The 12,037-nt window shown below is 33.0% G+C and overlaps 1 pseudogene; it reads left to right on the top strand.

Annotated features, from left to right (window-relative positions):
• Nucleotides 1-11,388, top strand: part of LOC149221098 (class V chitinase CHIT5-like) — a 28,156-nt pseudogene extending 16,768 nt beyond the window's left edge.
• The last annotated feature ends 649 nt before the right edge of the window (nucleotides 11,389-12,037 follow it).

Below are 12,037 nucleotides of genomic sequence, written 5' to 3'. Positions count from 1 at the left end.
GTGCCTTACATCCAGCTAGGAATAATCTCAATCTACAACCCAGGAGCTCTACTACTCTCTGGGTGTCCATATGCCCTACCAACCAAACCAAATAACCCCCAGTTAGTTCTAGAGTCCAAGACTATGTCTCATTGAATATCTCCAAACGAAGTTCCACCAAAACTCCATGGTCACCAAGTTCTCGGAGCCATGAAGGCTCAAAAAGTAGGATTCATCCAATTGGGTGTGATTTGATAAATAATCACACCTCAATTAGTTCCGAAGTCCAACCCCAGAACTTCCTAACTAAACCAACCATCCAACCATGAATAATTGAACGACTGAATGACTCCCCTCACATGGAAAAAATCACCTTTTTATATGCATGGCTTTATTTTTTCATGTTACACCCTCCAAAATCATGTGGGCCACAGGTTCCTTTTCACAAAAACACCACACAACTATTTCCGTTGTCCATGGAGTTGTGTCCCCCGTATTATTTATTGCGGAGTGGGTTCCATAGCTATTTTTTATTTTGTTAATATATGTATATGTATAATATTTACATCACAAATGAATTTATGGGCTCTCATCTACTTAAGCACACTAGCCCCAAAACAAGTATACATATATATTCTTGGGCACACAGGCCCGCAAAATAACTCTAGCTCACCAACCTAATATCATATACATTCGTATTTACATTAATACAAACAGGCAGGGGTATTACATCCCCCCCCATTTTATGCATGATCCTTAGTGCATCGTATATATAGCATATTAGTAAAAGAGATGAGGGTATTCCTCCCTCATTACATCTTCCTTCTCACAATTTGCATCCTTAGGACCGAGCATGGTCCACTACACCTTTACCATACCGATGGATCAATTCCATAGAACTTTGACCATCCTGCCCAAAATCTACATAGGTTGGACCCAAAAGTCTCCCTCAGGCTGTACTTAAATCATATGCTAATCAATTGCATGATTAGTATTGGGAAAATACTTTTTAAGAAAATAAACATGAAATACATCATGAACATGCAAAGATGTAGGCAATGCAAACCTATATGAAACAGGAATGACCCTCTTTAGGATCTCAAAAGGCCCACAATATCTCACTGTTATCTTGGCAAAAATTCCCAATTTCACTGAGCTCTTCTTTGCCTTCACTTTTAGGAATACATGGTCCCTGACATTAAATTTCTCTATTTGTCCCGTTCTTGTCCACATAAATTTTCTTCCTATCCGGTGAAGCTTTCAAATTCTACTTTATTTTCACTACCTACTCTTCCATATCCCTGAGCAATTCTAGAACAACGATAGTCCTTTCGACTAGATTACTCCAACTCATCGGAGTATTAGACCTCCTATCATAGAAGGATTCAAACAAGCTCTTCTACAATGATCCCTGATACCTGTTGTTATACCCAAACTCTACAAAATTTAGGTAGCTTTCCCAGCATGGCTTGTCTATCACATACATTTGAAACATATTCTCAAAACATCTACTTGACTTGCTCTATTTGTCCATCATACTTTGGATGATATGTTGTACTAAAATTCAAATAAGTACCCATTCCCTTAAATAATCCCATCCAAAAATTAGATGTAAACTTCCCATCCATGTTTCAAATAATTACTCTAGGCACTCCATGAAGCCTAGCAATTTCCTGCATCTAGATTTCAGCTCTATTAGCTTCCTTATATACTAACTTTATTGGAATTAAATGGGCGGCTTTGGTGAGTTTATCCACCACTACCATTATAAAGTCACACCCTTTCATTATTCTGGGAAAATTGGTAATAAAGTCAATCGATACCACGTCCCATTTCCACTCAGGAATGGGGATTAGCTGTAGAAAGCTAGTTGGGTGCTTACTCAGCCTTAACTCTCTGACATTCTAAGCATCAAACTATGTAATTACCCACTTCTCTTTTTAAAACTGGCCAAAAATATTGTTTTTTAATTGTTGTAAGAGTTTTTTGGTAACCTAGGTGACCAACATATGGTACCCTATTCATTTCCTTTAAACTTAATTCCTTCACCTCCTTACATTCGACACATAAATTCGGCCCTTTTACGAAATAATTTCATCTTTACCCATCTCATTATCCTTGTACTTTGGCTTACACCAGCCTAGATTTATATTAAATCCAAATCTAGCACTGAGAGGGATCAAATCTCTTTTCACTCTAAAAGAGATTTCCACCTCAAGGGATTTGATCCCTCTCAGTGCTTGGTAGATCCAAAGTTAAGATGGATCTACGCTGGTAATTTTTTTTAATTAATAAAATACAAATAACTACTTTTATTTATATATTTTAAAATAATTTATTACAACTTTAATTTCTTTTTTTTTCAAAAAAATGATAACACTGATTAGAACTCATTTGTTAATGGGTAAAAACAATTGTCATTTGTTATTGCTCTTGGTAATTTAAACTAACTCATTAGTAACCACATCATCTAAAATAATCTATTAATAATTTACAAAAAGCAGAATTTCACCCTTAAAAATTAACTTATCTGTTTGTTTCCTAAAAAAATACTATTAAATAATTTGAAAGATTTCTATAAATTCAAAATATATTTTTTAATTAATTACACCTAAGGTGTCCCTTTTTGAAATTGGTCAGGGTAGACATTCTTCTACTCTTTTCATCTCCATTAGACATTTTTCTGTTTGCTGTTTTGCCCATTAAGTGACATATGTTCAACGAGGTGAGTAATTTTAGAAGAAATTGGTTGGTGACATTTCGTGAAGATGAAATTTGGCCGCGTCATCTCCCACTCAGCTCACCCGTAGATTCTTAGCTCGTCTGTGGGGCCATTAAAAAAAAAATGTGACAATGGGCTGAAGAAGCACCTTGCTTTCAGTTATCACTACCTCGAATCTACTAACCTTAGGGAAGAATCCAAAGGGCGACCTAACGCTCTTCCAAAATTCATCTCTTGTTTTGCAAGAGTGTGAGGAAATGGGGTAGTGTTTGCCTGCTACACAAGTGACATGGGGAGTGTTTACCTGCACTGTGTAGCATGAGACAAGAGTAAGGACTTGTGATGTAGCGGCAGGAGTTGTAGAGACTATTTTGGGAGAAGAGGAAGCAACATAGCAACAACAACCTGGAGAAGGCACAATAGTCATGCCAAATGGACAAATCTTAGACGACCAACGTAAAAATTTGTGGAGGAGTACAAATGTTCTGAACATAGGCACACCATTGAATTGGAAGCCAAGTCTTTACGTTTCTCTCGACTCCTTCTCACCATGACCGTCTATTTTGCAGAGTATATCTTTCTAGCCTCTGACAAGAGGGCATACCCGATGTTGGAAGAATCACCGCACCTCTATGGAATTCGTAATTTCCACCCTGGGGATCCTAGTTACTAGTTTGGAACGTTTACCAACACCTGCGGGTTTTGGTGTAATAGAAAACCTCTTCATGGTATCAGAGCCTGGACCCAGGTTCGATTCCCCCGAGTTGCGTTTGAGGGGGGGTGTTGGAAGAATCATTGCACCTCTATGGAATCTATAATTTCCACCCTGGGGATCCTAGTTACTGGTTTGGAACGTTTACCAACACCTGCGGGTTTTGGTGTAACGGGAAAACTCTTCACCTGACGACCTCCATTGTCTGAAATTTGGACTATGTGAACGCCATGTGCTTCAAATATCACGGCTCTTGGGACTCTTCTACCATCGGAGCTCATGCGAACCTATATGATCCTTCATTCAACATCAACACCAACTTTGGAATTGGATTGTGGCTCCATGATGGGGTCCCCCCAACAAAGTTTTCATGGGAATGCCTCTCTATGGGCGTTCTTGGATACTGATAAGCCTAAACAAGATATATATTGGAGCCCTCACCATGGCTTCTAGTCCCAAGCTAACCTTGGGCAATGAAACATGAGTGATGTTTTTTTCTAAGATTAGAAACTTCATAAGACAAATAAAGCAACAAAGGTCTTTAACAAGAAAACCATGTCCGCCTACGCATACTCCTCAGACCCAATCTGGGTTGGTTACAATAACATGGCCGCAAAGGTTTCATTCGATAAAAAGAAGCTTCTATTGGGTTATTTCTTCTGGAGTCTCCATCAAGATGAAACTAGATGCTTTCCACTCAAGGTAAATCAATTGTTTCTTGGTTAAAACCGAATACAATTTGAGATTAGATATATAAAGACAATTACACATGGATGACTACTTATCAGGGAAACAATGAGAAACTCTAAGTGGCTGGATGGGAAAGAAAGACTGAAATCTGGATGGATAAGAATGTGAGTAGGAGATTATTAATGTTTAATTAAAATCCTCATCATCTTCACATTTGTATTGTATTCAAAATTATTTTCTTCATTTATTTTCCTGTTAATAAGGACCCTCACAACATACCCACCTTAAAAAAAATCCTGCCTAAACACTGCAATATTCCGAGAATGGTCCACTCTTTGGTTAGATAGCACATACACATTTTTTGGTTTGCTAGTGCAAAATATGAAGTGTCTCGGACCTCTCTAGAATCTCTTCAATTTACTACTACTCTCTGTCCATCAACACACATCTAACAAATTGATATGTTAAAGCAGTGCACTATTTTCTTTTATAAGATCACGAGATGGCTTATCCTGGGGTTCAGTTCCCTTGATTCGGTCTAGAGAGTTGTTCATGGTAGTCCTATGTTAATTGCTTAGTTTAATGCATTTCTATTATGAATTTTCTAATATAACATTGTTGTTGTTTTTTTTTCTTCACCTTATATTATTTTTTAGTCTTAGTTTTGGGATTTTTTTTATTCTTTTAATGGGTTCCTTTGCTACATGCACTGTGTATCTTGTTATATTTTTTTTCCTATTGACCTCTTTTCCTCTTCTTATATTTTTTTCCTATTGAGCTCTTTTCCTCTTCTGTAGACATAAAAAAAAGTTCAAAATTTGTTTCTCATGACACTTGGTAGTAGGTACAATGAACAACTATATCCATTATTATGCTTAGCCTTGTTTGATACTTCAATGTAGACTTCTTTCTTGCTACACTGTAATGTGCAATCTAGGTTTGATGTTTGTGGTTCTTGTGCTTGCTTGTTTTATTTTTGGGATTGACAAAATGCTATATTTTTTAGTCTCAATGGTTTTCCCAACACCATGCCTTTTTTTTTTAATGGATCATTCAATCCTATAGGTCGTTGTCCTCTTCATAATTCAATCTTGTATCTGCTTTTGTTGGATGCTTGTAGTTGTATTTTCTATCTTTAGCTTCTCCAACACTCTCATAAGAGTGTCCTCTATTGCTCTTTTGTGAAAGTGTGACTCTGTGAGGACAAGCATTGATGTTATTGTCCAACTATGTTGTGAAATTATTCTTCTTTGTGTATATCCCAAAGAAAATGTGCCTAATGTCTTAGATAAAGTCTGCATTATGAATATCTGAAATTCACCCCAATCTAAATGTATCCCCATGCTATAGACTAGTGGAAATGACTATTGCACTAATAGATCCAGACTATAAATTGAAACAACAACATATCTTAAATAGAAACATTATTGTGAGATCAACAATCATACATGAGAGACACATTACATAAGTGCTCTTGAGTGTTTATTCTCCCCCTAAAGGTTGTTTTAAACACTATCTACAGGAGGCCTGTTCATCTAATTTCTCTTCAGGTAGATGCTATGTCATATGGTACCATTTGAAATGGTTACTGCAAACCTATGGGCCCAACACGCTTTCTTTGTAGGATATTGCACTATTAGAGACGAACGAAGAATGTAATTTTTACAATGCTTGAAAAATGATCAAAAATTTCAGTATGTATATGGTAGAGTGATTGTTCCCTATGAGCCCAACATGCATTCTTTGTAGGATACTGCACTATCAGACCAACAAAGAATGTAATTTTTACCCAAGGTAAAAATTTCAATGCTTGAAAAATGATCTAAAATTTCAGTATGTATATGGTAGAGTGTTTGTTCCTTATTGGCATATAGGACTGGATTACCAATTCTTTTTTTCTGATAATGGGAGAAAGATGTTTTTTAGCATGAGTGGCTATAATTTTTCAAATATATTAGCATAAGAACAAAGAGAGTACTTATTTGAATGTGGGTTGATGCATTTATAATGGAAAAATTGATCATAATCAATTTTGTTTTATTGTTTGCAATGAGTAATTCCTGAATGGTTGTACCAAGTAGAAGGCGAACAAGATGATTGTTTAGTTTATTTGTAGAAGGAGGTGCACTTGCATTGAACTTCTACGAGAAGGCCTACCCCAATTTTTTTTATAGTGCATTATAAAATGTAGCTGGTAACAAATTCCATTTCTAGACAACAATTTTCCCTCCAACGTTTTACTCTCCAAGTTAAATTCTTGGGCAAAGACGCTCTCTACCATTCATGGAGATTTGTCACAACACTTGTTGTTTATATCATTGTGATGAAATTTGTTATTCATCACATTTTGATATCATAACATTGCAATGTCGTTTTTTATTCATCACATTGTGACAACATTCACTGTTCATCACATTGCAAAGTCATTTGTTGTTCATCACATGGGTGATGAATTTGTTGTTTGTCACATTACGACATCATTTTTTTGTCCAATTTCCATATCATTTATTGTTCATCATACTGTGACATTATTTGTTGTTCATCATGTTGGAACAATAAAATCGTTAAAAAATCTACATTTAAAGTTAAACAGGGTGTAAGATTTTTTTTGTTTTTGTTTTTTTATTACAAATGTTGTGTGCATGTAAAGTTTTAGTAAAAATGAATAATTGTTTGTCATTGTTATGTTTAATGTAATTAAATTTATTTAGTTATTTTTAATTTATAAATAAAAATTTATGATTATTTGTGTTATTAATTTTTTTTTTTTTTGAAATTATGCAGCTGATTTCGAATTATAAAATTAATTATGAGATTATTTTTGGCTCTATTCTTGGGGAGATGATCTTTCTAAATCTTCTACTCCTTCGGTGTATCTTTGCACCTTTTGGGGCGATTGCTAGTAATAATTATAACGAAACCAATATCCCCTTTTATCATTAAAATGATCTCCTCACCCCTCTCATTTCATCAACTAAAATGAATCTCCAAAACACACACAACTACTTTTATTTATATTTTAAAAGTAATTTAATACAACTTTAATTTCTCTCTATTTTTTTTAAGAAGGTGGTAAAACCTATCATAACTCATTTGTTATTTTATTATTATTTGTAATATAAACTAACTCATCATTAGTATTTGAAGAAAACCACTTCGGCTAAAATAATTTATTATTAATTTATAAAAATAGACTCACTCTTAAAGATTTAACTTATTTACTTGTTTACGTTGAACATTTACTCTTAACAAATTAAAAAAAATATGAAATATTTATATAAAATTAAAACATATTTTTTTAATTATAACAAAACCAATATCCCCTTTCATTGTTAAAACAAACTCCTCAACCTTCTCATTTCATCAACTAAAACAAATCTCGAAATGATTACCGAACTTTTAATTTTCTCAACGAAAATGAATATTTAACTTATAAACTAAAAAAGCCAAAAATAAAATTAAGAAAAGAAAATAACACAAGATAACAAATTAATAGCAATTTTTATCTACCAAAAACACTGTGAAATATCAACATAATGTAAATAATAATGGGAATACAAAGAATGGAAAAACCCTAATAAGTGTTGCATACGATCCTCTACAAAAAATTATTGAGCTCTTTCTGCATGTAAATAATGGGGTTTTTGCTAATATTGAGTACCAAAGGCTCCTATTAGTCGACATTCAACAATTTGAAATGCCTTTTATGCTTATTGCTCCCTATTAAATAAAAACTTTGCGACCAAATAATTTAAGTGGTAAATTCAACCAATTTTTCATTAAAAATGCCAAACTAATGAACTTCACAAAATTAAACATAAATAAAACGAACAGATGAATAAACCTGGAGTTTTCACCTTTTATTGTTTTGATTTTCATTATTCTTCGACTTCATTGTTTAACCATGGAACATCAGCAATGAATGACCATTATAACTATGAATATGATTCTATTATTGTTCGGATCCAATGTTTAACCATGGAACATTAGCCATAAATGACTATTATAATGCGTGGGGATATAACAGATAGATACCACTCAAATCCCTAAGAAGTCATGTTTTCAAATAGCCTACATTAGAGAAGAATACCATGGGAAAAACCATCAGTTAAAAATACTATGGTAAAATCCATGGGTGAATACAATGACTCCTTTTTTTTTTAATTTATTTTTTATTTTTTATCTCAGACTTTTATGATCCATAATGATTGTTTGAAACCAACTTTCCATTCATCACATAGAATTATTTGCTGGTCAATGTTTCGAACTTACTAATGAGGTTCATCTTCAGGCTAAGGTGAAAAAACCAATCAATCAATAGGATTAAATAACATCGAGATGCATCAAGTTCCAGAATTAGTCGTTAGGATTCTAATATTATTTAATGAAAACTAACCTTAACGACTAGTTTTTGGTTAAAACAAAGAGAAGGGAAAAAAATATTTATTAATTTTTTTAAATTTCTATTATTATAATAGCATAAAATATAGGAGATAAAAAAGAATGATAAAAAATATATAATAAAAATAAAATAAAATAAGAAATAGAAATTATATATATATATATATATCTATATATATATATATATATATATATATATATATATATATATATATATATATATATATATATATTAAAAATAAAAATAAAAATAAGAAAATAAATAATCACAAAGGAAGGGCAGGAACCCAACTCTTACTTAATTTCCAACCATCGTTCCTATTGAGATTTTTGGCATGTTTCTCAATTTCAATGGTCTCTCTCAAATTCTTATGGTGGAAATGATCAATCCTTACAATGAACTTGTTATCCTCAATGTAGACATGGTGTTTAGTTTTCTCCACATGTTCAACAATAGATGAGGATCAGGAACGATTATGTTTGATGTTTGTGCTCCATTAACCTGAGAATTCAAGAACATGCGGTAGGCATCAGGCATAATCGTTCCCACTCCTCAACTATTGCTGAACATGGGGAGAAAACTAAGCACCATGTCTGCATTGAGGATTCCAAAGTCATTGCGAGAATTGATCATTTCCACCATAAGAGGTTGAGAGAGGCCATTGAAATTGAGAAGCAGGCCAAAAATCTAAATAAAGACAATGGTTGGAAATTAAGGATGAGTTAGGTTCTTGCCATTCCTTTGTGATTATTTATTTTGGATTTTGATTATATATATATATATATATATATATATATATATATATATATATATATATATATATATATATCTATATATATATTTCTATTTCTTATTTTATTTTTAGTTTTATATTTTTTATCATTCTTTTTTATCTCCTATATTTTTATGTTATTATAATAATAGAAAATAAAAAAATATTTTTGTTTTTTTAACCATATTAATAATTATTATTTAATAATTAATAATATTTTAGGAATTCATAATTTAAGAATTAAGAATTAATTTAAATTAGTGCTAATTTAATATTTTATTACATATTATAATTTCTTATATAAAACTAGTTGTTAATGTTAGTTTTGATTAAATATTATTAATAATAAATAATAATTTAAGAATTAATAATTTAATAAATAAGAATTAATTTAAATTATTTAATAATTTCTTACATATTGATTAAATTAGTTATAATTTCTTAACCAAAAATTAGTCGTTAAGGTTAGTTTTGATTAAATAATATTAGAATCTAACGACTAATTTTGGAACTTGACGCATCTCATTATTATTTAATCCTATTGATTGATCGGTTTTTTCACCTTGGTCCTGAAGATGAGCCTCATTAGGAGGTTCAAAACTTCAACCAACAAATAATTCTATGTGATTAATTCGAAAGTCAGTTTCAAAGAGACTCAATTTTTTTCAACATATCACTATCTTTATTTTTATTATCTTATTTGTATTTTTTAAAGGTAATTTTATTAAAAAAAATAAAAATATTATATTATATTTTAAAATAAAAATATTATGTTTTAAAATATTATATTCAAAATCTAGAATCCAAAAACTGTCAACCATAAATTAACTATTTTATTTGAATTATTATTATTATTATTATTATTATTATTATTATTATTTTGATGTCATTTTACAAAGTCAAAATGCTAAATATGACTATACAGGATAGGATAGGACAAGACATGACATAAATGAATATTGAGCTTATAAACTAAAAAAACCAAAAGTAAAATTAAAAAAGAAAAGAAGGAAGAAATTAATATCAATTTTAATGAATCAACCACCTCAACTAGAAACACAGTGAAATATCGACCAAATGTAAATAATAATGGGAATACAAAGAACATGAAAACCCTCAAAAGTGTTGCACATGATCCTCTACAACACATTATTGACTTATTGTTCTATTGACTTATTGTTGTGTGTCAACAATGGGGTCTTCGCTATTATTGAGTTCCAAAGGCTCTGACCGGTCGATCTTTAGCACTTTGAAATGCCTTTTATGCTTATTCCTTTTATGCTCATCGCTCCCTATTAAATAAAACCTTTGCAACCAAATAATTTAAGCAATAAATTCAACCAATTTTTATTATTAAAAATGCCGAAAAATGTATTTCACAAAATTAAGCATAAATCAAGTGAACATATGAAGATGCCTAGAGTTTTCAGTTTTATTGTTTTGATTCCGATTATTTGTGGGCTTCAATGTTTAACCACAAAACACCACCGGGGAACAACCATTATAACTATGACCCTAATTCTCTTATTGTTTCAGATTTAATGTTTAACCATGGAACAACAACCAAAAAAGACTATTATAATGTGTGGGGATATAGCAGATAGATACCACTCAAAGCCCTAACCAAATCTATTTATTTGGAGAAACTGAAAATTCATGTTTTTAAAAAGCCTACATTAGGGAAGAATACCATGGGAAAAACCATAAGTTAAGAATACTATGTTAAAATCTATGGGTGAATACAATGGATCTAAAATTTATTTTTGCTTTAGGCCAACAGCTCGAGACTTGAGGCCAGGCTCAGCAGCATGGCTGATGAAGTGCGCAATTACAATGCCATCTCCTTTCATCACACAAAAAGAGAGGGTAATAAGATAGCAGATCTTCTTGCTAATATTGGGGTAGAATCAGACCAGCCCTTCCTTGAGGGCAACCTGGACATCATTCCTAGCAACCAACGCAAACAGGAATGTGAGAGTCTCATCCACAGGGACAACGAAGCCCCGGATGCGGGTGTTGGAGTGTCGAGGAGGGGCGAGCCACATGCCCAGCATGTGCCGCCCCGTGTTAACTCCACGGCTCCTCGGAGGAGGCCGTCAATTGGCAATTAAACTCCCCTTCTGCGCAAAGCTGCAGTTAATGCAATTGATGGCTGAGGGGAGAGGTAGATGGAGGAGTAGAGTGCAGTTATTGAGCGCCTGCAACGAGGGAATGAAGCAGCATATGAGGAGCTCGATGGGTCGAGCAAGGAATATTGGTTTGCTGAGAGTTGGTGGGTGCAGAAGCAAAATTTAAATCTCAGTCTCAATTCTGTTTGGTCTACGCTGGCAGTTGACACTTGTGTCTCTGTCGTGCTTAAATCTGTCCGGTATATGGTTCAGTCGATCTTAGCAGCAAGCCCCTGCGTGGGCAGTCATGTGTCTGGTCTATACAATGTTGTTCCTCAGGGATTCTGATAGATTGTGCCATTGTTTTGAGAAGTCGGTCCGGTGCTGCCCCTGTGTGGGAGCTTTTGTTGTCATGAGAAGTTCTGAGAAGTTGTGGCGATGCTGCCCCTGCGAGGGAGCTTTTCGGTCTACAGTCAAGGTTCCCAGGGTGCTATTGTAGGCCCTGGAAGGCATGTCTTTCTGTGTGTAAAGTTCTCTTGTACATATAATATAAAAGTTTAGCTAGTTTTTACCGAGAAAAAAAAAAACATATTCCTATCATTATTTTTATTATTTTATTTGTATTGTTTACATGTAATTTTTTTGAACAAAA

The sequence above is a fragment of the Pinus tabuliformis genome, chromosome Q (assembly GCF_031772625.1).
Source record: "Pinus tabuliformis cultivar Carrire ecotype Pingquan chromosome Q, CPIR1, whole genome shotgun sequence".
Classification (NCBI taxonomy): Eukaryota; Viridiplantae; Streptophyta; class Pinopsida; order Pinales; family Pinaceae; genus Pinus; species Pinus tabuliformis.
The sequence above is the reverse complement of the archived record's forward strand: the minus strand, read 5'-3'. Positions and strand labels throughout refer to the sequence as shown.